This window comes from Brachyhypopomus gauderio, chromosome 11, assembly GCF_052324685.1.
Source record: "Brachyhypopomus gauderio isolate BG-103 chromosome 11, BGAUD_0.2, whole genome shotgun sequence".
Classification (NCBI taxonomy): domain Eukaryota; kingdom Metazoa; phylum Chordata; class Actinopteri; order Gymnotiformes; family Hypopomidae; genus Brachyhypopomus; species Brachyhypopomus gauderio.
This window is the reverse complement of record NC_135221.1, coordinates 1449829-1476243: the sequence shown is the minus strand read 5'-3', so window position 1 is coordinate 1476243 and position 26415 is coordinate 1449829. Positions and strand designations below refer to the sequence as shown.

At 45.8% G+C, this 26415-nt stretch overlaps 1 long non-coding RNA gene across 1 annotated transcript in view; it reads right to left on the bottom strand.

The window, feature by feature from the left end:
* Positions 1-15170, bottom strand: part of LOC143527571 (uncharacterized) — a 33513-nt gene extending 18343 nt beyond the window's left edge. The window contains exons 1-3 of the long non-coding RNA XR_013134175.1: positions 15106-15170; positions 14911-15012; positions 14256-14383 (exon numbers count right to left, since the gene is read on the bottom strand). This is a non-coding gene — a long non-coding RNA (uncharacterized LOC143527571). The remainder of the gene's footprint in view (positions 1-14255; positions 14384-14910; positions 15013-15105) is intronic.
* Positions 15171-26415: the final 11245 nt, after the last annotated feature.

Sequence of the window (26415 nt, the reverse complement as noted above, 5' to 3'; positions counted from 1 at the left end):
GAAGCCCCATTTGGTGTCTGATGAGATGCTTCACAACCACACTGACAACACAGAGGACTGGGCAGGTCTCCACTACATGTGCAGAGGCCATTTCAGCCCATTTTGAGACATTTTTGAGCCGTTTGTACTAGTACACTTTAACACTAGTTATCTCAAGGTGTATGTATAGGAAAATGATCATACAGGACTCAAACTGAAGTAGACAGTTGGGTCAACATATTGATTCACCTCCAGGCTTATATTTCTGTAATTTTGGTTCCATTTGAAAGCCTCTAATACAGAAGAAAATGTCAAAAAAAACATGGCGTACGAAAAAGCAGTTTTGATTTGGGGATATACAGTGCGTATTTGTACACTGGTGATGTGGATTTTTTTTCTATTCTATCATCTATGATTCAATGGGGCCTTGTCTGACATGTATGTGCTCTTGCATATTGAGCACATACATGTAAATTTTGAGTTACACAACATTTCACATTAAATGGCGCAAGGAATGTCCAGAGTGCCACACCCTGGTCCAAATGTGGCACACCCTGGTCCAAGACACTGGCCCATCATCAGGAACATGCAACATTATATCTATCTATCTATCTATCTATCTATCTGTGGGGAACCGTGTCAGGGCCCTCTACGGCCTCTCAGAGGCCCTATAATATTCTTAAAACAACTATATATAGTATAATTTATCCAATTTTATTTGACAATAGACATCTAAACAATTACAAAAATATAAGCAAATAAATTATTGTCTGTGTCTCCCCCTATCAGGACTGTGATGCCCGCTGTTCGTTTACAGAGGGCCTGGCAGTTATAATTCAGCGCAATACCAGTTTCAAATGACAGTAAAATTGACCAATCATATCTTCCCTCTTAGTGAGCGGGCTTAACTGTATGATAATTTTCGCCCACTGTGGCGATGCTAGTTGTCATTAGCTTACCACCGCTAGCTAGTTTCGATTCATTGTTTGCGTTGTTTACATATTCCGCTCCCGAGGAACACGGAGCTGTGAACCGTATTTTGTTTGGCACCTTATTTTACTTAAGAAGTTATCTAGTACATATATTATTGTCTATTGCGTTTCTAAAGCTGTACTGTCATCTCAATTTTTTAAATTGCAGTTAATTAGGAGAGGAAACAATTTTTTTTGGGGGAGGGGGGTGGGAGCGGGCCCAGGTTTAATGGTCACGGTTCGCTACTGAGATATATATATATTCCTGATCAAAATCTTAAGACTAGCTAAAAAAATAGGAAGAATTTGCATTTTGTACCGCTCGATCTTAAGGTTGTAAGTAGAAATGGGACCAAGAGACAAAAGATTTTGAGCCAATTTATTGAAAACAACAATATAACTGAAATAGGCTGTTCAGCAGCTGATCAAAAGTTTAAGACCATACCTCAAAAAACCCAAAGGGCCCCTCAAAACTCAAAAATCAAAGTGATCTTATTGATCACTTCAAACAACCATTTAGGCATGCTTGATTCCAGTGTTTCCAGGAGGCTACTGGGAACGTTGTTCCAGGTGTTGAAGATGGCTTCACGAAGGGCATCCACCGTCTGGAACTGCTGTCCATTTGTGGAAACTTCCCTTGCCATCCATCCCCAAATGTTCTCAATCGGATTTAGATCAGGGGAACACGCAGGATGATGCAAAAGAGTGACGTTATTCTCCTGGAAAAAATTCTTTGTCAGGCGGGCATTGTGAATGGGAGCATTGTCCTGCTGAAAAACCCAGTCATTACCACACAGACGAGGGCCCTCAGTCATGAGGGATGCCTGCGTCAACATCTCCACATAGCCAGCTGCTGTTTGATGCCCCTGTACAACCTGAAGCTTCATGGTTCCATTGAAGGAAAAAGCTCCCCAAATCATGATGGTGCCCCCTCCACTGTGCCGTGTAGAAAACATCTCAGGTGGGATCTCCTCGTCATGCCAGTATCATTGGAAGCCATCAGGACCATCAAGGTTTTTCTCATCAGAGAATAAAACTTTCTTCCACCTTTCAGTGTCCCATATTTGGTGCTCCCTTGCAAAGTCCAAACGGGCAGTTTTGTGGCGTTGAATGAGACGTGGCCTTTGAAGACATTTTTTGTTTCTGAAGTCCATCTCTTGCAGATGCCGTCTGATGGTTATTGGGCTGCAGTCAGCACCAGTAAAGGCCTTGATCTGTGTCAAGGATCGTCCCGTGTCTTTACGCACAGCTAGTTGGATCCTGCAGCTCAGCGCTGGTCAAATTTTTTTTGGGTCTACCACTTGACTTTTTTGTTCCATATCCCTCAGGATCTTTTTAAAAAATGCAAAATTACAGTTTTACTGCGTCCAACCTTAGCAGCGATGGCACATTGTGAGAGGCCTTGCTTATGCAGCTCAACAATCCTACCACACTCAAAGTCAGTAAGTTTTTTAGCTTTTGCCATCTGGAGGTCTTGACAGTAGGAATACTTGACAAAAAATGACATAGATTCAAAATTTTTGGCAGATTTTGGCTTTTAAAGGCTGTGGTCTTAAACTTTTGATCAGCTGAAAAACACATGTTTGAGTGTAAATGCAGTCTACAAGAAATTGGCTGCTCAAAATTTTTTGTCTTTTGGTCCAATTTCTTCTTTTAGCTTTGAATGAAGCTCTACTTACAACCTTCTTAAGATCCAGTGGTGCAAAATGCAAATTCTTCCAATTTATTAGCTGGCCTTAAGATTTTTATCAGGATGTGTATGTGTATGTGTGTATATATATATATATATATATATATATATATATATATATATATATATAACCATCAATCACTTTGAAGGTAGTGACACCTTCACACCTCGCCAGGCAGAAAAGGGGAGGGGCAGTGGGCCAATCAACAGCCTCGACAGCGATCAGCTGACACCTTCGAAGTGATTGATAGCTGTTCTAACCAATAGTTCACTCGAAGCTGAAAAGATTAACACCTCAAAGTCACCAGCTCACTCAGGTCCAATAAAAACAACGCATTCCCACATTCTGTCCACAGTTTTAAAGTGTGATATTGAAGCAGTTAGTAAATGAATTTTAGGTGACGAAACATGATCATTTCACGTCGTAAACCTTTTAAACGGATGTTTAAAGAGACCCACGTGGTCCATGTGTTTTCAAGAACTTACAAGCCGGATTTCTAGCGATCGGCTGCATGTAGACAGATAAAAATCAGAAAGCATGGCATAGGACATTTTCAATTTATCTGGTTTGATTGAAAAGTTTTCGATGTTTATACGTGATTATTCGATAATATCCTGATTTCTCTCTGAACACCCCCCACTACTTCCTGAACATCCAGCCCGTTTGTTTGTGTACGTGTGTGTGTGTGTGTGTGTGTGTGTGTGTGTATCTGTGTGTGTATATATGTGAGTATGTGTGCACGTGTGTGTGAGTGAGTGTGTATATATGTGTGTGTGTGTGTGTGTGTGTGTAATCTTTAATGATGCACGTAGTTAGAGTGGCTAAAGCAGTGTCTGCCCCACCCACACACATTACCACTAATCGCTTGTGATGTCTCTTCCTGCTGCTACCACCTCTCTCTCTCTCTCTCTCTCTCTCCTTCTTGCCACATCTGTTTATCTCTGTGATCTAGACATCATCTCTTTTATTGACTGTCCAGCTGTTTCCTTTAATATTTAACTGATTGCAGTTGTTATAAATGAGACCAGCTGCAAAAATCAGTTACAACAAGAGACACACAGATTCGGCTACACACATATTCGGCTACACATATTCACTATCATTAAGTTTCGCTTCCTCTGCAGGTTCAGAAGTGTAGTGTATAAGCCCCCAGTAGATCAGCAGGTTATTTAGGCAGACACACACACAATCTCCCAGAGTAGGACCAGTGTTCTTATCATAGGCTGCTTTTGTGTCTGGGTGCATCTCCCCCAGCAGAGTGTGTGTCTACATGTCTATATATGTGTGTGTGTGCGCGTGTGTCTACATGTCTATATATGTGTGTGTGTGTGCGCGCGTGTGTCTACATGTCTATATATGTGTGTGTGTGTGCGCGCGTGTGTCTACATGTCTATATATGTGTGTGTGTGTGCGCGCGTGTGTCTACATGTCTATATATGTGTGTGTGTGCGCGCGCGTGTGTCTACATGTCTATATATGTGTGTGTGTGCGCGCGCGCGTGTGTCTACATGTCTATATATGTGTGTGTGTGCGCGTGCGTGTGTCTACATGTCTATATATGTGTGTGTGTGCGCGTGCGTGTGTCTACATGTCTATATATGTGTGTGTGTGCGCGTGCGCGTGTGTCTACATGTCTATATATGTGTGTGTGTGTGCGCGCGTGTGTCTACATGTCTATATATGTGTGTGTGTGTGCGCGCGTGTGTCTACATGTCTATATATGTGTGTGTGTGCGCGCGTGTGTCTACATGTCTATATATGTGTGTGTGTGTGCGCGTGTGTCTACATGTCTATATGTGTGTGTGTGTGTGCGCGCGTGTGTCTACATGTCTATATATGTGTGTGTGTGTGCGCGCGTGTGTCTACATGTCTATATATGTGTGTGTGTGTGTGCGCGCGCGTGTGTCTACATGTCTATATATGTGTGTGTGTGTGTGCGCGCGCGCGCGTGTGTCTACATGTCTATATGTGTGTGTGTGTGTGCGCGCGCGTGTGTCTACATGTCTATATATGTGTGTGTGTGTGCGCGCGCGTGTCTACATGTCTATATATGTGTGTGTGTGTGCGCGCGCGTGTCTACATGTCTATATATGTGTGTGTGTGCGCGCGCGTGTCTACATGTCTATATATGTGTGTGTGTGTGTGTGTGTCTACATGTCTATATATGTGTGTGTGTGTGCGCGCGTGTGTCTACATGTCTATATATGTGTGTGTGTGTGTGCGCGCGCGTGTGTCTACATGTCTATATGTGTGTGTGTGCGCGCGCGTGTGTCTACATGTCTATATATGTGTGTGTGTGCGCGCGCGCGTGTGTCTACATGTCTATATATGTGTGTGTGTGCGCGCGCGTGTGTCTACATGTCTATATATGTGTGTGTGTGTGCGCGCGTGTGTCTACATGTCTATATATGTGTGTGTGTGTGCGCGCGTGTGTCTACATGTCTATATATGTGTGTGTGTGTGTGCGCGCGTGTGTCTACATGTCTATATATGTGTGTGTGTGTGCGCGCGTGTGTCTACATGTCTATATATGTGTGTGTGTGTGTGCGCGCGCGTGTGTCTACATGTCTATATATGTGTGTGTGTGTGCGCGCGCGTGTGTCTACATGTCTATATATGTGTGTGTGTGTGTGTGTCTACATGTCTATATGTGTGTGTGTGTCTACATGTCTATATATGTGTGTGTGTGTGTGTGTGTCTACATGTCTATATATGTGTGTGTGTGTGTGTCTACATGTCTATATATGTGTGTGTGTGTGTCTACATGTCTATATGTGTGTGTGTGTGTGTGTGTGTGTGTGTGTGTCCACATGTCTATATGTTTGTGTGTGTCTACATGTCTATATGTGTGTGTGTGTGTCTACATGTCTATATGTGTGTGTGTGTGTCTACATGTCTATATGTGTGTGTGTGTGTCTACATGTCTATATGTGTGTGTGTGTGTCTACATGTCTATATATGTGTGTGTGTGTGCGCGTGTGTCTACATGTCTATATATGTGTGTGTGTGCGCGCGTGTGTCTACATGTCTATATATGTGTGTGTGTGTGTGTGTCTACATGTCTATATGTGTGTGTGTGTGTCTACATGTCTATATATGTGTGTGTGTGTGTGTGTGTGTGTCTACATGTCTATATATGTGTGTGTGTGTGCGCGCGCGTGTCTACATGTCTATATATGTGTGTGTGTGTGCGCGCGCGTGTCTACATGTCTATATATGTGTGTGTGTGCGCGCGCGTGTCTACATGTCTATATATGTGTGTGTGTGTGTGTGTGTCTACATGTCTATATATGTGTGTGTGTGTGCGCGCGTGTGTCTACATGTCTATATATGTGTGTGTGTGTGTGCGCGCGCGTGTGTCTACATGTCTATATGTGTGTGTGTGCGCGCGCGTGTGTCTACATGTCTATATATGTGTGTGTGTGCGCGCGCGCGTGTGTCTACATGTCTATATATGTGTGTGTGTGCGCGCGCGTGTGTCTACATGTCTATATATGTGTGTGTGTGTGCGCGCGTGTGTCTACATGTCTATATATGTGTGTGTGTGTGCGCGCGTGTGTCTACATGTCTATATATGTGTGTGTGTGTGTGCGCGCGTGTGTCTACATGTCTATATATGTGTGTGTGTGTGCGCGCGTGTGTCTACATGTCTATATATGTGTGTGTGTGTGTGCGCGCGCGTGTGTCTACATGTCTATATATGTGTGTGTGTGTGCGCGCGCGTGTGTCTACATGTCTATATATGTGTGTGTGTGTGTGTGTCTACATGTCTATATGTGTGTGTGTGTCTACATGTCTATATATGTGTGTGTGTGTGTGTGTGTCTACATGTCTATATATGTGTGTGTGTGTGTGTCTACATGTCTATATATGTGTGTGTGTGTGTCTACATGTCTATATGTGTGTGTGTGTGTGTGTGTGTGTGTGTGTGTCCACATGTCTATATGTTTGTGTGTGTCTACATGTCTATATGTGTGTGTGTGTGTCTACATGTCTATATGTGTGTGTGTGTGTCTACATGTCTATATGTGTGTGTGTGTGTCTACATGTCTATATGTGTGTGTGTGTGTCTACATGTCTATATATGTGTGTGTGTGTGCGCGTGTGTCTACATGTCTATATATGTGTGTGTGTGCGCGCGTGTGTCTACATGTCTATATATGTGTGTGTGTGTGTGTGTCTACATGTCTATATGTGTGTGTGTGTGTCTACATGTCTATATATGTGTGTGTGTGTGTGTGTGTGTGTCTACATGTCTATATATGTGTGTGTGTGTGTCTACATGTCTATATGTGTGTGTGTGTGTCTACATGTCTATATGTGTGTGTGTGTGTCTACATGTCTATATGTGTGTGTGTGTGTGTGTCTACATGTCTATATGTGTGTGTGTGTGTGTGTCTACATGTCTATATGTGTGTGTGTGTGTGTGTCTACATGTCTATATGTGTGTGTGTGTGTCTACATGTCTATATGTGTGTGTGTGTGTCTACATGTCTATATGTGTGTGTGTGTGTCTACATGTCTATATGTGTGTGTGTGTGTCTACATGTCTATATGTGTGTGTGTGTGTCTACATGTCTATATGTGTGTGTGTGTGTCTACATGTCTATATGTGTGTGTGTGTGTCTACATGTCTATATGTGTGTGTGTGTGTGTGTCTACATGTCTATATGTGTGTGTGTGTGTCTACATGTCTATATGTGTGTGTGTGTGTCTACATGTCTATATGTGTGTGTGTGTGTCTACATGTCTATATGTGTGTGTGTGTGTGTCTACATGTCTATATGTGTGTGTGTGTGTGTCTACATGTCTATATGTGTGTGTGTGTGTGTCTACATGTCTATATGTGTGTGTGTGTGTCTACATGTCTATATGTGTGTGTGTGTGTCTACATGTCTATATGTGTGTGTGTGTGTCTACATGTCTATATGTGTGTGTGTGTGTCTACATGTCTATATGTGTGTGTGTGTGTGTACATGTCTATATGTGTGTGTGTGTGTGTACATGTCTATATGTGTGTGTGTGTGTGTCTACATGTCTATATGTGTGTGTGTGTGTGTCTACATGTCTATATGTGTGTGTGTGTCTACATGTCTATATGTGTGTGTGTGTCTACATGTCTATATGTGTGTGTGTGTCTACATGTCTATATGTGTGTGTGTGTGTCTACATGTCTATATGTGTGTGTGTGTGTCTACATGTCTATATGTGTGTGTGTGTGTCTACATGTCTATATGTGTGTGTGTGTGTCTACATGTCTATATGTGTGTGTGTGTGTCTACATGTCTATATGTGTGTGTGTGTGTCTACATGTCTATATGTGTGTGTGTGTGTCTACATGTCTATATGTGTGTGTGTGTGTCTACATGTCTATATGTGTGTGTGTGTGTGTCTACATGTCTATATGTGTGTGTGTGTGTGTGTCTACATGTCTATATGTGTGTGTGTGTGTGTCTACATGTCTATATGTGTGTGTGTGTGTGTGTGTGTCTACATGTCTATATGTGTGTGTGTGTGTGTCTACATGTCTATATGTGTGTGTGTGTGTGTCTACATGTCTATATGTGTGTGTGTGTGTGTCTACATGTCTATATGTGTGTGTGTGTGTGTCTACATGTCTATATGTGTGTGTGTGTGTCTACATGTCTATATGTGTGTGTGTGTGTGTACATATCTATATGTGTGTGTGTGTGTCTACATGTCTATGTGTGTGTGTGTGTGTGTCTACATGTCTATGTGTGTGTGTGTGTGTGTCTACATGTCTATAGGTGTGTGTGTGTGTGTCTACATGTCTATAGGTGTGTGTGTGTGTGTCTACATGTCTATAGGTGTGTGTGTGTGTGTCTACATGTCTATATATGTGTGTGTGTCTACATGTCTATATATGTGTGTGTGTCTACATGTCTATATATGTGTGTGTGTGTGCGCGCGTGTGTCTACATGTCTATATATGTGTGTGTGTGTGTGTGTCTACATGTCTATATATGTGTGTGTGTGTGTGTGTCTACATGTCTATATATGTGTGTGTGTGTGTGTGTGTCTACATGTCTATATATGTGTGTGTGTGTGTGTGTGTGTCTACATGTCTATATATGTGTGTGTGTGTGTGTGTGTGTCTACATGTCTATATATATGTGTGTGTGTGTGTGTCTACATGTCTATATATGTGTGTGTGTGCGCGCGCGTGTGTCTACATGTCTATATATATGTGTGTGTGTGCGCGCGTGTGTCTACATGTCTATATATGTGTGTGTGTGTGTGTCTACATGTCTATATATGTGTGTGTGTGTGTGTCTACATGTCTATATATGTGTGTGTGTGTGTGTGTCTACATGTCTATATATGTGTGTGTGTGTGTGTGTCTACATGTCTATATGTGTGTGTGTGTGTGTGTCTACATGTCTATATGTGTGTGTGTGTGTGTGTGTCTACATGTCTATATGTGTGTGTGTGTGTGTGTCTACATGTCTATATGTGTGTGTGTGTGTGTCTACATGTCTATATGTGTGTGTGTGTGTCTACATGTCTATATGTGTGTGTGTGTGTGTACATATCTATATGTGTGTGTGTGTGTCTACATGTCTATATGTGTGTGTGTGTGTCTACATGTCTATATGTGTGTGTGTGTGTGTCTACATGTCTATATGTGTGTGTGTGTGTGTCTACATGTCTATAGGTGTGTGTGTGTGTGTCTACATGTCTATATGTGTGTGTGTGTGTGTCTACATGTCTATATATGTGTGTGTGTCTACATGTCTATATATGTGTGTGTGTCTACATGTCTATATATGTGTGTGTGTGTGCGCGCGTGTGTCTACATGTCTATATATGTGTGTGTGTGTGTGTGTCTACATGTCTATATATGTGTGTGTGTGTGTGTGTGTCTACATATGTGTGTGTGTGTGTGTGTCTACATGTCTATATATGTGTGTGTGTGTGTGTGTGTGTCTACATGTCTATATATGTGTGTGTGTGTGTGTGTGTGTCTACATGTCTATATGTGTGTGTGTGTGTGTGTGTCTACATGTCTATATATGTGTGTGCGCGCGTGTGTCTACATGTCTATATATGTGTGTGTGTGTGTGTGTCTACATGTCTATATATGTGTGTGTGTGTGTGTGTCTACATGTCTATATATGTGTGTGTGTGTGTGTCTACATGTCTATATATGTGTGTGTGTGTGTGTGTCTACATGTCTATATATGTGTGTGTGTGTGTGTGTCTACATGTCTATATATATGTGTGTGTGTGTGTGTGTCTACATGTCTATATATATGTGTGTGTGTGTGTGTGTCTACATGTCTATATATATGTGTGTGTGTGTGTCTACATGTCTATATGTGTGTGTGTGTGTCTACATGTCTATATGTGTGTGTGTGTGTCTACATGTCTATATATGTGTGTGTGTGTCTACATGTCTATATATGTGTGTGTGTGTGTGTGTGTGTGTGTGTGTCTACATGTCTATATATGTGTGTGTGTGTGTGAGTGTCTACATGTCTATATGTGTGTGTGTGTGTGTGTGTGTGTCTACATGTCTATATATGTGTGTGTGTGTCTACATGTCTATATATGTGTGTGTGTGTGTGTGTCTACATGTCTATATATGTGTGTGTGTGTGTGTGTGTCTACATGTCTATATATGTGTGTGTGTGTGTGTGTCTACATGTCTATATATGTGTGTCTACATGTCTATATATGTGTGTGTGTGTGTGTGTCTACATGTCTATATATGTGTGTCTACATGTCTATATATGTGTGTGTGTGTCTACATGTCTATATATGTGTGTGTGTGTCTACATGTCTATATATGTGTGTGTGTGTGTGTGTGTGTGTCTACATGTCTATATATATGTGTGTGTGTGTGTGTGTCTACATGTCTATATATATGTGTGTGTGTGTGTGTGTCTACATGTCTATATGTGTGTGTGTGTGTGTGTGTGTCTACATGTCTATATATGTGTGTGTGTGTGTGTGTGTGTCTACATGTCTATATATGTGTGTGTGTGTGTGTGTGTGTGTCTACATGTCTATATATGTGTGTGTGTGTGTGTGTGTGTGTCTACATGTCTATATATGTGTGTGTGTGTGTGTGTGTGTCTACATGTCTATATATGTGTGTGTGTGTGTGTGTGTCTACATGTCTATATATGTGTGTGTGTGTGTGTGTGTGTCTACATGTCTATATATGTGTGTGTGTGTGTGTGTGTGTGTCTACATGTCTATATATGTGTGTGTGTGTGTGTGTGTCTACATGTCTATATATGTGTGTGTGTGTGTGTGTGTGTCTACATGTCTATATATATGTGTGTGTGTGTGTGTGTCTACATGTCTATATATATGTGTGTGTGTGTGTCTACATGTCTATATATGTGTGTGTGTGGCTCCATCCTGCCTGGTCTCCCTCAGCCAGACGAGGTCCTGCAGCATCACCTCAACCAGGCTGTCTGTAGCTGCTGGCTCTTACCTGGCCAAGGTGTGCGGGGAACACAACAAATATGTGGACCGGCTGCAGGTCCCCAAGGACTGGACTGAATCATTCTTCTGACACCCCCCTCATTTCCCCCTGTGCCTCCTTCTCTAACCCCCCCCCAACTCTGTCTTTCTCTCACTCTCCACATTTTTCTGTCCATCACATACGTTCTTAGCTCTCCACTCTTGTTTTAGCTCCATGTGGATATGGATGTCACAGGGACCCAGTAATGAGAGCAGAGTGGGTGGAGGTCCCTCTGGAACACCCAGAGTGGGTGGAGGTCCCTCTGGAACACCCAGAGTGGGTGGAGGTCCCTCTGGAACACCCAGAGTGGGTGGAGGTCCCTCTGGAACACCCAGAGTTGCTTTACACAGACTAAAACTCTGCAATTCAACTAATAAACGCAGGTATGGATATGTGCCCACTTACCACCATATATCATACTGAGAGAGTAGTACTGTATGGTTAGAATGATAAGGGAAACTATCCATTAAAAAGATTACTGTGTGTGTGTGTATGTGTGTGTGTGTTTGAGAATGTGACTGTACATGAGAAGATAGCATCTGGTCTAGATCCATTTCTAACATACTGATATGCACATGCATTTTCTCTACAATCTCTCTCTAAAGGAGGTTAAATTGTTTCTAGTATTTCTAGAAAAAATATCAGAAAGAGAGTCGAAGAGGTCTAAGATGAAGCCAAAAGATACCAGCACTTTCTGAAATTAACCTCAACTTAAGTTGATTTATGGAGCTGCTCTACATTAGCCAAGTCAGTGCATACACACACACACACACACACCCACACACACACCCCCCCCCCACACACCCACACCCACCCACCCACCCACCCACACCCCCCACCCACCCACACACACCCACCCACCCACCCCCCCACCCACACACACACCCCCCCACACACACACACACCCCCCCCACCCACCCACACACACCCACCCACCCACACCCCCCACCCACCCACACACACACCCCCCCCACACACACACACACCCCCCCCCACACACACACACACACACACCCCACCCCCCCCACACACACACCCCACCGCCCCCCACACACCCCACCCCCCCCCACACACACACCCCACCCACACACACACCCCACCCCCCCACACACACACCCCACACCCCCCCCACACACCCACCCCCACACGCCCACACACCCACCCCCACACGCGCACACACGCACCCCCACACGCACACACACGCACCCCCACACGCACACACACGCACCCCCCCACACGCGCACACACACACGCACCCCCCCACACGCGCACACACACACGCACCCCCCCCACACGCGCACACACGCACCCCCCCCACACGCGCACACACGCACCCCCCCACACGCGCACACACGCACACACCCCCACACGCGCGCACACCCCCACACGCGCGCACACCCCCACACGCGCGCACACCCGCACACGCGCGCCCACCCCGCACACACACGCCCACCCGCCCGCACACACGCCCGCACACACCCGCACACACACGCGCACACACACACACACCCCCCACACCCCCACCCCCACACACACACACCCACCCCCCCCACACCCACCCCCACACGCGCGCACGCGCACACACGCGTGCACACCCCCCCACGCGCACACACCCCCCCACACACCCACCCACACACGCACACGCGCGCCCCCCCCCCACACGCGCGCCCCCCCCCACACACACCCACACACACACACACACACACACCCCCACACACACACACACCCCCACAGTGAAACTCTTGCTGCTTTTTTTTGGTACAATTCACCAGAACCAGAACCAGGCTCGGCCCAGTTTGGCCTTCAAAGCTCCCATCTTTGTTGCAGATTCAACAATGTGCTGCAAACATTGCTCAGAGATTTTGAGGAAATCAGTTTAAGATTGTTTGGCCTGAATTTGTGGAAGACACTGCTGGATGAACACTGTGGTCATGAAGAGCTGGACATGGTCAGTAACAGTGCTCAGGTAGGCTGTGGTGTTTAGTGCTCAGGAAGGTAGTGTTTAATGCTCCCTCACACCATTACACCACCAACACCACTACATTAGCACATGTATTACATTGTTTCATTAATGTATTAAATATTTTTCATTAATGTATGTTACATTAGTGTGTATATTTGTGCAGCATTGTGTGTTGCAGTGTCTGTCTGCAGTAGTGCGTGTTGCATTGTGGACATGTGTTTGCTGGCAGTGCTGTGGGACGATGTGTCTGCATGGTGTGTTATATAGTGTAACCTTTATGACTGCAAACACTGCAAAACCGCTCGGTAACTTGCAGGAGTTTCAGCAATACTTCGCAAAGAGACTATAGTATATAGACTGGTGGAGTATATATGGGAGATACTAAATTGAAAACGGGTGCAAGCTAGTAGTGAGGGGAGGAGAATTCTGGGTGTTGTAGTCCTCTTGGGTCCTCTTAGGATAACCTAAAGCAACAACTCAAAAGGTGTAAGATCTGTAGAACTGGTGAGTGAGTTTTGGGCCATCATTACCCAAGGAAGCAAAGCAGCCCAGTCGTTGGGATTATTGTAGCAGAATACCCGTAGGAACTTTCCCAACTCTTGGTTAACCATCTCACACTACCCGTTAGATTGGGGGTGATATCCGAACGTCAGACTGACCGTTACACCTAGTCTGTCAAAGAATGCAGACCACACCTGGGAGAACCAATTAACCTGATCCAAGTGGATCTCTTCCGCATCCCAAAATTCCTGAAAACATGTCAAAACAAGACAAGGCTTCTGCTGTTCGAAAAGCAGTAGGAAAACTTGATAAAAGGGATCAATTTTACACCACAAGATAAATGGTCCGTGACGGTTAAAACTGTTGTGTACCCCTGTGACTCAGGCAGGTCAGTCATCAAGTCTATGGCTGTGTGTGTCCATGGACATACAAGTACAGAAAGAGGGTGGAGTTTAACAACAGGTAGGGGTTTGGGTGTCCTGCACTGTGAACAGATCAAACATGACACTACATATCGGTGGACATCGGTGGCCGTGGATACCCACCAGTATCGTCCGGAGAGTTTTGGTGTGTGCGGTTCACCAGGATGAACAGTGGTCAGTGACGTGTGGGACCAGGCAAGTAGCCGGTTGCGACACTCTGCCGGTACATACCGTTTACCCATAGGACACTCAGTCAGCATCTCCCATCTGATGAAGAGCCTTTGAGGAATTAGTGTCTGTCTGGTTCCTCCTGATGTAGCCAGGAAAGAGCGTCAGCCTTGGTGTTCCGAGAACCTGATCTGTAGGTGATAGAAAATTTAAATGTCTGAAAAAATGTGACCATCGTGTTTGGCTCGCCAACAGTTTATAGGCATTGCACATGTATTCTAAGTGGTGATCTGTGATGACCTTGAATGGATGTTTGGCCCACTCTAGCCAGTGGCACCACTCCCCCAAACTTGATGGCCAGTTATTCTCGCTCACCTCTACCATAGTTGTGTTCTGCGAGGGTGGGTTTATGTAAATAGAACACGACAGGGTGCATATATGCGTACGTGAACCCTCTAGCCTCTGCGAAGTTCCCACGCCCGAGTTAGAGGTGTCGACTTCCTCGATAAAATGAGTCACCAGATCCAGGTGTTTCCGCACAGGTGCAGTGGTAAAGGATATCTTCAGTTTCTCAAAGGATCTATCTGCTTCAGTGGAGCATATCAGTCTCCTGGGAGCCCCTTAAGGAGGGCTGTGAGTGGAGCAGCAATGGAGCTGAAGTTGTGGATAAACCGCCTATAGAACTTGCAAAACCCAAGAAGCTCTGTAGTTGTCTCACCATGGTAGGTCTGCGTGGTAGGTCCGCGTGGTAGGTCTGGGTCTCAAACGCCTCAGACCTTGTTGTCATCAATCGTGACGCCCATCTGGCTAATCTCATAGCCTAGGAAAGAAGATTGCTTGTTCATGAAACTCACATTTTTCCTGTCTTCACAAAGAGTTGATTCTTGAGAAATGTCTCCAACATTATACATACTTGTCTGATATGTGTGGGGAGGTCATGTGGCCTTCTCGTTCCTAAAAACTGCTATGAGATCCTGGAATAAAAAGATCCTCTTTTGGAATGAGACATGGAACAGAAGACGGTGTTTCAGGACTCTTCTGAGGTGGAGCGGACACACATGGTCCTGGATTGCAAATATTCTCCTTTACAAAATAGTGACCAGGTGAAATCTGAGGGTTGTGTTTGTGTAACCATGGCAACCCCCTATACTACTGGTAAACCAGATGTTTCAATAATAAAAAACAACATAATCTCAGAATGTAATGCGCTAGTACAGAGTTTAATGGGTTTTGTCTTGTGTGAAATGACACTCTTTCCTACTGGGGCTCCATCAAGAGAAGTTTTACGTTTTTATGTTATACGTTATGTTATATGGTTCAATGGTTCTAAGGGAATCTTCAAATCCTTGGTGACTGAAGTGCAGATACAACTCCCCTCAACTCCTGAATCAATCAGTCCTGGGAAAACAGCAGAATCACACGCCATTGAAATAATAACAGGGGTGGTAAAAGACTTACGAATGGATTTATTGCCAACACTCCCGGTTAGACCAGTCTGTGTGAGCTGAGGACAGTCTCTCACTCAGGGTCCGGAGTTACCACAATACAAGCATAACTCATTTTCAAAATGCAGTTGGCACTCCTCCCTTGTTAGGGACGTTGATTCGCACTGCATCGTTGCTCAGTTTTCCTGGCGTGTCTGTAGGTTTGAGGAAGGCCGTGACGCACGCTTCATTGTGGTTTACGCTCCCAGAGTCATTAATCGATCGATAGTGAGGGCGATGAGTTTGTTCAAAGACCATCGTTCTTACATGGCAGATCCTGCACAACCTCTTCCTTTAAACCATTTTGAAATTTGAGGAGTCTCGCTGCCTCATTCTAGCCACCAACATTCGGAATTCAAGAGCATATTCTGCTGTGGTCCGGTTACCTAGATGTAATTTAGGACAAAGCTCTCCACAAGACGTTCCCCAAGAGTGTGGTCAAACACTGCACACAAGCGGGAGAGGAATTGGTTGCAAGTGAACAGGTCACTGCTCTCCCACACAGGACCACTCCAACACTTTCATGGAGTCACTTTACTGCTTTCGGTGCCTGGTGGCTAGTTACTGAAAAAATCTCACATTCCAGTAAGAAACCCTGTACTTCTCAGATGACCCATCGTGCTGTTTTGGTTCACTTTCTGATGGGTTTGGGGAGCAGGACGTGAACCACCCATTACTATGGCAGGATTAGCAGGGCCACTGGACTTAGTCTGTAGCTGAAGGCTAACTTCTCACATGCTTCTGCTTAAATCCACCATAACTTGCTGCTGTCCTGCTTGTTGCTGGGAAAGGGCTTCCACAGAGGCTCTTAAATCCTTGAATTGGCGTTGGTACTGTCCCAGCAATTGGCCTTGAGGCTTCACTGCTTGAACCCTTTTCTCATCTGCTGTCTGACTGTCAGGTCAAGTATTCTGTGATGGCTGGAATCCAACCGTAATCTAAACTCAGTGTCAAAAACAATCCAGGTTAGTATCAGACAATCGTATAGTCCAGGCAAAGGTAGAAAGAGAAGAATCCAAAGGAGAATCATAAAGGGAAAACCATGAATAGAGAAATACTGCAAAAAAAAAAAAACTTGCTCGGTATGCTTACTTTCAGGAGTTCCGGAAATACTTCTCAAAGAGACTATAGACTGGAGATACTAAATTGAAAACAGGTGTGAGCTAGTAGTGAGGGGCGGGGAAACGAGGCAGGTGACAACTGGAATTCTGGGTGTTGTAGTCCCCTTGGGTCTGCTGTATGACAATAAGTGTATAAGCACTGAGCACTGAGTTTGTGGCATGCAGTACATACATGCTTAGAATTAAAGAGTTGTGTGCTGATAATGTTTGTGAGTGTTGTGGTAAAATACTGTTTGTGTGTTGTTTGCCTCTGTACACCAAAGCAAATTTTACATTCATTCTCAGTGTGAGACTCTTTGAGAGTGTTTATGAGAAAAAACAGCAAAGAACAGGAGAGAGGGAGAGAGAGAAAGAGGGGGAGAGATGGAGAGAAAGAGGGTGAGAGGGAGAGAGGGGGGGGGAGAGAGGGAGAGAAAGAGGGGGAGAGATGGAGAAACAGAGAAAACAAGAAGAAAGTAATTGCTGTTGTTTGTGCGTTCGGTTCTCTCTGCAGTGCCGATACGTTGATCCTAAACCCCCACAGCATTACTCATGTGCTGGTGCTGCACAGATATAAACTATCTAGTGCATAAATTGTCAGGGAGATGAATATCCCCAATGAAGCCCAGAGGGTGGGGCATAGGGAGAGGGGGAGGGGCATATGGAGAGGGGGAGGGGCATGGGGAGACAGAGATGGAGGAGGGAGAAAGATGGAGGTAGGAGAGAGAAATGAGGAATGAGAGATAGAGATGGAGGAAGGAGAAAGAGAGATAGAGGGAAGGAGAAAGAGATGAGGGAAGGAGAGATAGAGATGGAGGATGGAGAAAGAGATGGAGGGAAAGAGGGAGATAGAAGGAGGAGAGAGAGAGATGGAGGGAAGGAGAGAGTGTGGATGTGAGAGTAAGGTGAATGTTCTGCTGTTGATGAAGGTTATCACTGAGTGCTTCCTCATCGTGTTCTGGGAGTTAATCGTTTGTTGACCAACTTTTGTGCATGAGAAGCATTTTCACTGCATCTGTCATGAGTGTGTTTCATACAGCAGCATGTGTTTGTGTGAGTATCATACAGCAGTGTGTGTGTGTGTGTGTGTGTGTGTGTGTGTGTGTGTGTGTGTGTGTGTGTGTGTGTGCGTGAAAGAGAAGTCGCAAAATACAAGTCTAAGTCAAGTCATGAGTGTTTAGGCTGGAGTCCAAGTTAAGTCTTGATTCAATACCAAGATAAGCTTAGGAACAGGAGATGGAAAATATCTGCCAATAACTGTAACTGTAAAATAAATGTACATTTATATATTAACTGTAATGACGGCTAAGTGTCTAACATAAACTAAACAAACCTATCTGGGTGTGTTTTATATATTAACTGAGTCTCAAAACCTTCCTGTTAAGAGCTGCATTTAGTCAAGCAACTCTGATGGTTCATTATTTAATCACTTTATAACATTATTTACATAATAACATTTTATGTTCTTCTTCCAATTATTTTGTCACGTTGAGGACCCCGGCCCCTCCCTTTTGGGCGTGTGTTTACGTGTCCACGTGCATCGTCTGTGTCTGTGGAACTACGTGGTTATGGTTGTGTCTTGTGATAATCCGTCTCACCTGTGACTCATCTCGTGATCACGTGGGGCTAATGTGGTTTGTCTATTTAATGTGCGCTCTATGGTTTACACGTTGCTGTGTACATGTTTAATGTTCTACGTGCGCCTTTGCGCTATAATTGTTATAAATAAACCGAAAGTGACGTCAGTCACTGTCATTCTGTGTCTCATCCTTCGCCACGACCCCATCGTCACATATTTTAATAGTTTTACCACTTTATTATTTTATTGTTGTTTTCTTCTATTATTTTAATAATTGTTCATGTTTATAATTTTATTACCTTATTTTGCTGTTTCTTTTGTTCTATTTATTCTGCAAATCACTTTGAGTTGCACTATACAAATAAAGATTATAATTATTTCCTACATTGTTTACACTAATCCGAACCCTAACCCTAAATCCTAATCTTATCCTGTGGTGGTGTCACGCTACGGTCCCCGAACCCTTCCTTTTGGGGCGTGTGTTAACGTTGTCTGTGTCTACTCGTCTGCGTCAGTGTAGCTCCGTGAGTGCGGGTGCGTCTTGTCATTATCCGTCTCACCTGTGGCTCGTCTCGTCATCACGTGGGGTTGATGTGGTCTGTCCATTTAATGTGCGTTCGCGCAGTGTCTTGTGCTCGTCGTTGTCTACAGTCTGCACGTTGTGTGCTGTGTGTGAGTGTTTATCGTGCGCTGATTGCGCAATACTTGTTGTTAAATTAAAGTGACTGTGTGTGAACAACCGGACTCGTGTCTCGTCCGTCTCTCTGGCGCCACAGTCACAGAACGACGAGCCGACAAGAGACACCAAACCATGCCAGGCTACACCACCCGACCTAAGAAGGGGAGGAGGCCCAGCAAGCACCACCACGCCTCTTCCCCTGCACAGCACCGCGGAGCCCCCGTCACCCTCGAAGCGATGCAGCAGGATCCGTTATGTGCGGTTATGCTGCTTCAGGCTCGGGAAGCCAGGACTGAGGAGTTGGCGGACTATTTCCGCGAGACCGCGGTGCGGTTTTGGAAGGCGCGTCACCCCTCTCCCTCCAAGGACCTCTCACCTCTGCGGGTAGGCTCCCTCGAGCTCTGCTCCACGGAGAAGACCCCCGAGAGCGAGTTCGAGGGGGCGGACTCTCCGGACGAGGAAGAAGAGGAAGAGGACAGTTCACCCTCTATATGCTCCGCACCCACCATAGATTATGGCGAGGGAGAAGAGGAGGTGGACTATCCCCACTCCGTGTGCTCCGCCCCAACCGAATACTACGGCGGGGAGGAGGAGGACTACCCTCCATCAGTGTATTCCGATCCCACCATAGACTACGGTGAGGAGGAGGGGTCCTACACCGAGGAGGAGGGCTACATCCCTCCGCCCGTAGGTCCCTCTACCACCGTGGAGGAAGGCGGAGAGGAGTATGACGAGGAGGAGTACCCTCCGTCGGAGTGCTCCGCATACCCTGAGGAAGAGGGCTCCTATACCGAGGAGGAAGAGGAGAGCCCTCCCCCCTCGGAACTGTCCGCCGGGACGGTGAAGAGGAGGTTTCCAGAGGCGGGCTCGTCTCCCGAGCGCTCCCCAGCCAGCGACATGGACTGTTCCCGGGGTGGCAGCTCGGGGCAGCCCATGAGCTGGAGCCGTGGCAGTGAGGAAGATATGGAAGCAGAGGAGGCCCCTCCCACTGCCAGGTCCGGAGGGAGATCCCCGGGTGAAGGATTCCCGTACGGCCCACCGAGGGGCGGGACCAGCCGCGCTGCACCTGACGCGTCCGCCAGCCGCGCTGCACCTGACGCGTCCGCCAGCCGCCCTGCGCCCGGTGGAGGGTTTGCAGCGAGGGCAGGAGGAGGACCGCCCACCGCAGCGCCTGCAGCCCCAGCAGCTCCCGGTCTCTCTCCCCTGATCGCTCTCCTCCTGGCGCGCAGCCTGGCGCCACTGTCATGTGTGTCCGTTCCTGTTTTCGTATGTATTCCCGTATGTCTGCCTAATCTCCTTTTCCCTTTCGTGCCTCTGTGTGTTAATGTTCCTGTTTGTGTGTTTGTAAATGTCCCGTTAAATGTGTCTAACGTGTTTTCCCCAGTCTTCCCAGGGAGGGTGTTCTAGGCTGTTCGTGGCGGATTCTCCACCGAGGGCGGTCATCTCCCAGACGCAGGACTGGGCGCTTCGGATCCGCCCATCGACGTGGGTTCGGGGCACTCGGTCCTGTTGGCACCCCGGGACGGGTAGTGCCCTTGGTGGGGGCGTCTGTCACGCTACGGTCCCCGAACCCTTCCTTTTGGGGCGTGTGTTAACGTTGTCTGTGTCTACTCGTCTGCGTCAGTGTAGCTCCGTGAGTGCGGGTGCGTCTTGTCATTATCCGTCTCACCTGTGGCTCGTCTCGTCATCACGTGGGGTTGATGTGGTCTGTCCATTTAATGTGCGTTCGCGCAGTGTCTTGTGCTCGTCGTTGTCTACAGTCTGCACGTTGTGTGCTGTGTGTGAGTGTTTATCGTGCGCTGATTGCGCAATACTTGTTGTTAAATTAAAGTGACTGTGTGTGAACAACCGGACTCGTGTCTCGTCCGTCTCTCTGGCGCCACCGTCACAGGTGGACTGCTTGACCCAGCAGTGCTGTGCTCTCCTAAAGGCCAGGCTGGGAACGTCTTTATTAGAAGTCTTTTCTGAGCTGACATTTACATATTACAATAATATACTACAAACTACATTTACATATTGCAATTACACAAATTCTGAGCAAGTTTAGATTTTCAGGAAGCCCTCCAGACTTCTGTCTCTCTCTCTCTTCTGTCTCTCCCTCTCTTCTGTTTCTCTCTCTTCTGTTTCTCCCTCTCTCCTGTCTCTCTCTCTTCTGTCTCTCCCTCTCTCTTCAGTCTCTCTCTTCTGTCTCTCCCTCTCTTTTGTCTCTCTCTCTCTCCTGCACTCTGTCCTCTAATCAAGACTGTGACCCCTCAGCTGAAGCTCATGGTTGTCAGAAGCTGCGTGGGTGAAGACATCCCGGGTCTGGAAGCTGGACGTTCTTGATTAGGCTTCCAGCCGGGCTGAAAAGACATGAGGCAGCCTGCATCATTCTGACCCAGCCCCACGCAGGCCTGGTTCAACCAGCGGCGTCACGATTGGGCTCCTCTCCTCTCTCCTCTTACATCTACAGGTGAGTTAATCACACATGCACCTAGATGTATATTTACAGAGGTCCCTGTCACACCCTCTCTCCACATATCTCTCTGTCTCTCGGAGGGTTAAAGGATCCCCATGTCCTAGGTTACAGACCTACCCTAACCCATGTCCTAGGGTACAGACCTACCCTAGCCCATGTCCTAGGGTACAGACCTCAACTTATTCTGAGACAAGCTTAGTGCCTCTAATCCAGTTATTCCCATCTCATCCCAAACCCCTACAAGTCACACTAGTTCATTGAAGGATTAGGTGAGTGTTTGTGCAGTCTGATCTCAGCGTTAGGTGAGTGTTTGTGCTGTCTGATCTCAGCGTTAGGTGAGTGTTTGTGCTGTCTGATCTCAGCGTTTGGTGAACGTTTGTGCTCTGTGTTAGGTTGACAGCAATGACACATCCACAGCTGGGTGATAACAGTCACCAGGAGAACACTTATGTGACCCAGAGAGTAAAAGAGCTGCTAATCACACTCAGAGTTCAAATGCACACACACACACACACACACACACACACACACACACACACACACACACACACACACACACACACACACACACACACACACACACATATTCACACATAGAGATGTGTGATCATAGCACATGAACACATATACACACACATGAACATATAAACATTGAATTTGAGGTGTGTAGTGTGTCGTGTGTATTTGAGGAGACAGGACTGAGGATGAATGGCACATTAGTGTAGCATCTGCACACTGGGAGAGAGAGTGGTGCAGAGATAGATAGATAGATAGAGAGAGAGAGAGAGAGAGAGAGAGAGAGAGAGAGAGAGAGAGAGAGAGAGAGAGAGAGAGAGAGAGAGAGAGAGAGAGAGAATAAGCTATGTTTATTGAGGGTGTTGCATTCTCCATGAGCAAAGCTTGCTTCAAACGCAAGTGCTTTATTAACTGTGATAAGGGATCAGAATGGGAATGAAAATGATAGTGAGGTTTGTAATAAGAGGTGTGTGTGTGGGGGTGTGTGTGTGTGTGTGTGTGTGTGTGTGTGTGTGTGTGTGTGTGTGTGTGTGTGTGTGGGTGTGTGAGTTGTGTGTGTGTGTGTGTGTGTGTGTGTGTGTGTGTGTGTGTGTGTGTGTGTGGTGTGTGTGTGTGTGTGTGTGTGAGTGTGTGTGGGTGTGTGAGTTGTGTGTGTGTGTGTGTGTGTGTGTGTGTGTGTGGGTGTGTGTGTGTGTGTGTGTGAGTGGGTGTGTGAGTTGTGTGTGTGTGTGTGTGTGTGTGTGTGTGTGTGTGGGTGTGTGTGTGTGAGGTGTGTGTGTGTGTGTGGGTGTGTGTGGGTGTGGGTGTGTGAGTTGTGTGTGTGTGTGTGTGTGTGTGTGTGTGTGTGTGTGGGTGTGTGTGTGTGAGGTGTGTGTGTGTGTGTGGGTGTGTGTGGGTGTGGGTGTGTGTGTGTGAGGTGTGTGTGAGGGTGTGTGTGTGTGTGTGTGTGTGTGTGTGTGTGTGTGTGTGTGTGTTAATTTTTCAAAGGCCCAGTCATGTTTCGCTGACCAGCATTCTGGGGACGACGGTTTCTTTGATGAGTTTAAATCTCCGTCTCGCCTGGTGTCCCACAGAGTGGCTCAGACATCGTGTGCACTGACACTCCCTAATAAACTAATAAACCGCCGTAAACTCTGTGAGACTAAATGTTCTTTCCTTTGCTCCCATTTTCTCACGTTTTCTGCATGGACACTGATCTGGTTTCTCAGACTGTCTCTGTCTCTGCCCTCTTTGTATGTGTCATATGTATTTGGACATATGTATCATATCCATGTATGATTCTGAGTGCTACAGTGTGATTGGTCGTGGTGTTTTTTATAGAATTGATGTGTTTTGTTATTTTACATGGAAGTTGTGATCCTGACCAATAAATGTTCTGATTCGTCTCCAGCTGAATCTTTGCAGTAAGACATAAGGCAGTTTCACATGTAACATCTAGTTGGTCAAATCGAACCACAATTGTTGTGCATAGATTCGTAACAGTTGTACAATATGAAAAATGAAAATATTTGAATCTTTGCAAAATAGTATGAATGATGACTTGAACTATGCTCAAATGTTTGTGGTTATGATGCTTGTTCTGCTTCAGGTGGGTAGAGTTTGAGTTACATTACTGCAGGAGCAGCGTGGTGAGGAGCTTCTATGAGGAGGTGATATCTACTCATTTTATTACTGCAGCCTTTACTGATCACCATGGTGATTGGACATGGCAGCTGTCAGGAAATCTGTTCAATACTTACACCATTCTGTGGCTGCCGTTCAGAAGACCCTGTAAAACATTCTATATTAACATTTCTATGCAACACCAGTAGCTTATTTAGAATCCAAATCAGCAGAAACTGAACAGTTGCACCCACCTTTACCCAGCAGCCCCTGCACCACCAACAAACCAACCAACAGCATTCAGGTCTCCCTTCAGGTCTAAACATTCCCTATCACACGTCTCAGAACAGTCTCCCCTCTCTCCTGCAGAGACGTCTCAGAACAGTCTCCCCTCTCTCCTGCAGAGACGTCTCAGAACAGTCTCCCCTCTCTCCTGCAGAGACGTCTTAGAACAGTCTCCCCTCTCTCCTGCAGAGATGTCTCAGAAAAGTCTCTCCTCTCCTGCAGAGACGTCTCAGAACAGTCTCACTTCTCTCCTGCAGAGACATCTCAGAACAGTCTCACCTCTCTCCTGCAGAGACATCTCAGAACAGTCTACCCTCTCTCCTGCAGAGACGTCTCAGAACAGTCTCCCCTCTCCTGCAGAGACGTCTCAGAACAGTCTCCCCTCTGTCCTGCAGAGACATCTCAGAACAGTCTCCCCTCTCTCCTGCAGAGACGTCTCAGAACAGTCTCCCCTCTCTCCTGCAGAGATGTCTCAGAAAAGTCTCTCCTCTCCTGCAGAGACGTCTCAGAACAGTCTCACTTCTCTCCTGCAGAGACATCTCAAAACAGTCTCCCTCCCTCCTGCAGAGACGTCTCAGAACAGTCTCACCTCTCTCCTGCAGAGACGTCTCAGGACAGTCTCACCTCTCTCCTGCAGAGACATCTCAGAACAGTCTCCCCTCTCTCCTGCAGAGATGTCTCAGAACAGTCTCCCCTCTCTCCTGCAGAGACGTCTCAGAATAGTCTCTCCTCTCCTGCAGAGACATCTCAGAACAGTCTCACCTCTCTCCTGCAGAGACATCTCAGAACAGTCTCACTTCTCTCCTGCAGAGACGTCTCAGAACAGTCTCCCCTCTCTCCTGCAGAGACGTCTCAGAACAGTCTCCCCTCTCTCCTGCAGAGACATCTCAGAACAGTCTCCCCTCTCTCCCCTTTTTTGCTAAATTGCAGCCAAAACGAAGTGGCAAAGCAATAAATCTTTAAACCCAGGTGTGTCCTCTTGGAAATGTAAATGTGATTAATGTGAAAGAATAACGTGAGTAGATTCTCTTTCCACTTAACTTTCTGCAGATCTTTATTAAAGACACGTGTGTCAGGGCAGGAATTTAATAACAGTAATTATGTATTTTTGACAACTTACTATTGAGTCACTCTGATGTTTTAACATTTTTCAAATACCATTCAGTTTTGGCCACACTACATTAATTATTCTAATTAACCATTTTGACAGTTAATTTAAGAGAATTAATAAAAATACTAATATTAGACTCACAGCAGCTGGAACAGGGCTGCAGGAACTCAGCACATTGACAGACACGTAAAAGGAAAATGGGAAAGATTTAAGTTATGATATGAATTTTGAAACATGTAAAGTATGAATGTGATATTTATGTAATGTTGGAACCCGGATGCAGAATCCAAATACAGAGACAAGAGACTTAAAAATAGAACAGACTCGGGGTCAGGGGTCGCATCAGGGGTCGCATCAGGGGTCGTATCAGGGGTCGCATCAGGGGTCGTATCAGGGGTCGTATCAGGGGTCGCATCAGGGGTCGCATCAGGGGTCATATTAGTGCGGAGATCAGAAACAGAAAGGTAACCTGAATACATGCCCAGTGGCAGAGGATGAAAACACAAAACAGAAATAACTTAACAGGCAAAATAAAATAAATGGGTAAAGAATGAAAGAACATAGAGACAACTAGAAAAAGACGGAAGAACAGAACCACAGAACTGGGCTAACGGGTAAACACAAACTGGGCAGACTGGAAACTGTGGTGATAATTCAGAGTCACCAGAGCCCGAACCTGAAATCAATATTTCTTGAAAGAAATTCTGAAATTTAATCAGGTATTCAAAAAAACAAGTTGAAAATCAGGTTCAGGTTGAAAAATTCAGGTCAGGAAAACAACCGGGGAACTTGGGAAGACCAAAAAAAACGTAGAGCTAATCAAACTCACATCTGACCAATCAGGAAGCATGTCAGAGGTCACTGGGAGGCGTCTCTTTCTACCAAGTTTCCAGTAAGGGTGCTGTCCCTGTTTGGCATGTGGCAGGTGCCACATAATCGTGGCCCTAGTGTGGCCAGTGCTGCTCGTCTGTGGTCCAGAATGGGCCCTGCTTCAGCTCACAGGCATCTAAAGACTCGTCTGGGTGACTCCACGTATTTGCCACTGCCCCGAACTGCCATTTTTTGCATTTGTGGAAATGAGAATAGTTCATAACTTTTGTTTGTAATTTACAGTGGCCAGGTAGCCAGCTCTGAATCACTAGCTCAGAATTAAACAGGCTTATGCTGCAGTGGTAGACAGTTACCTACAGAACTGTAAATTAAAAGGATTTATTACAGATAATGTTTATCTGTGAATGTTCAGTGTGTAAATAGGTACAGAGCATAAACAGTGGCCTCCCAGAATCCACACAGAATATAGGGCACTAGAATATAGGGTACTAGAATGCTTTGTGGCAGAGAAACAAAGAGCTCTAGTTCAAAAGGCCTGAATCTTTGGGTCGAGTCTGAGTCTGCTATATAGGGAAATA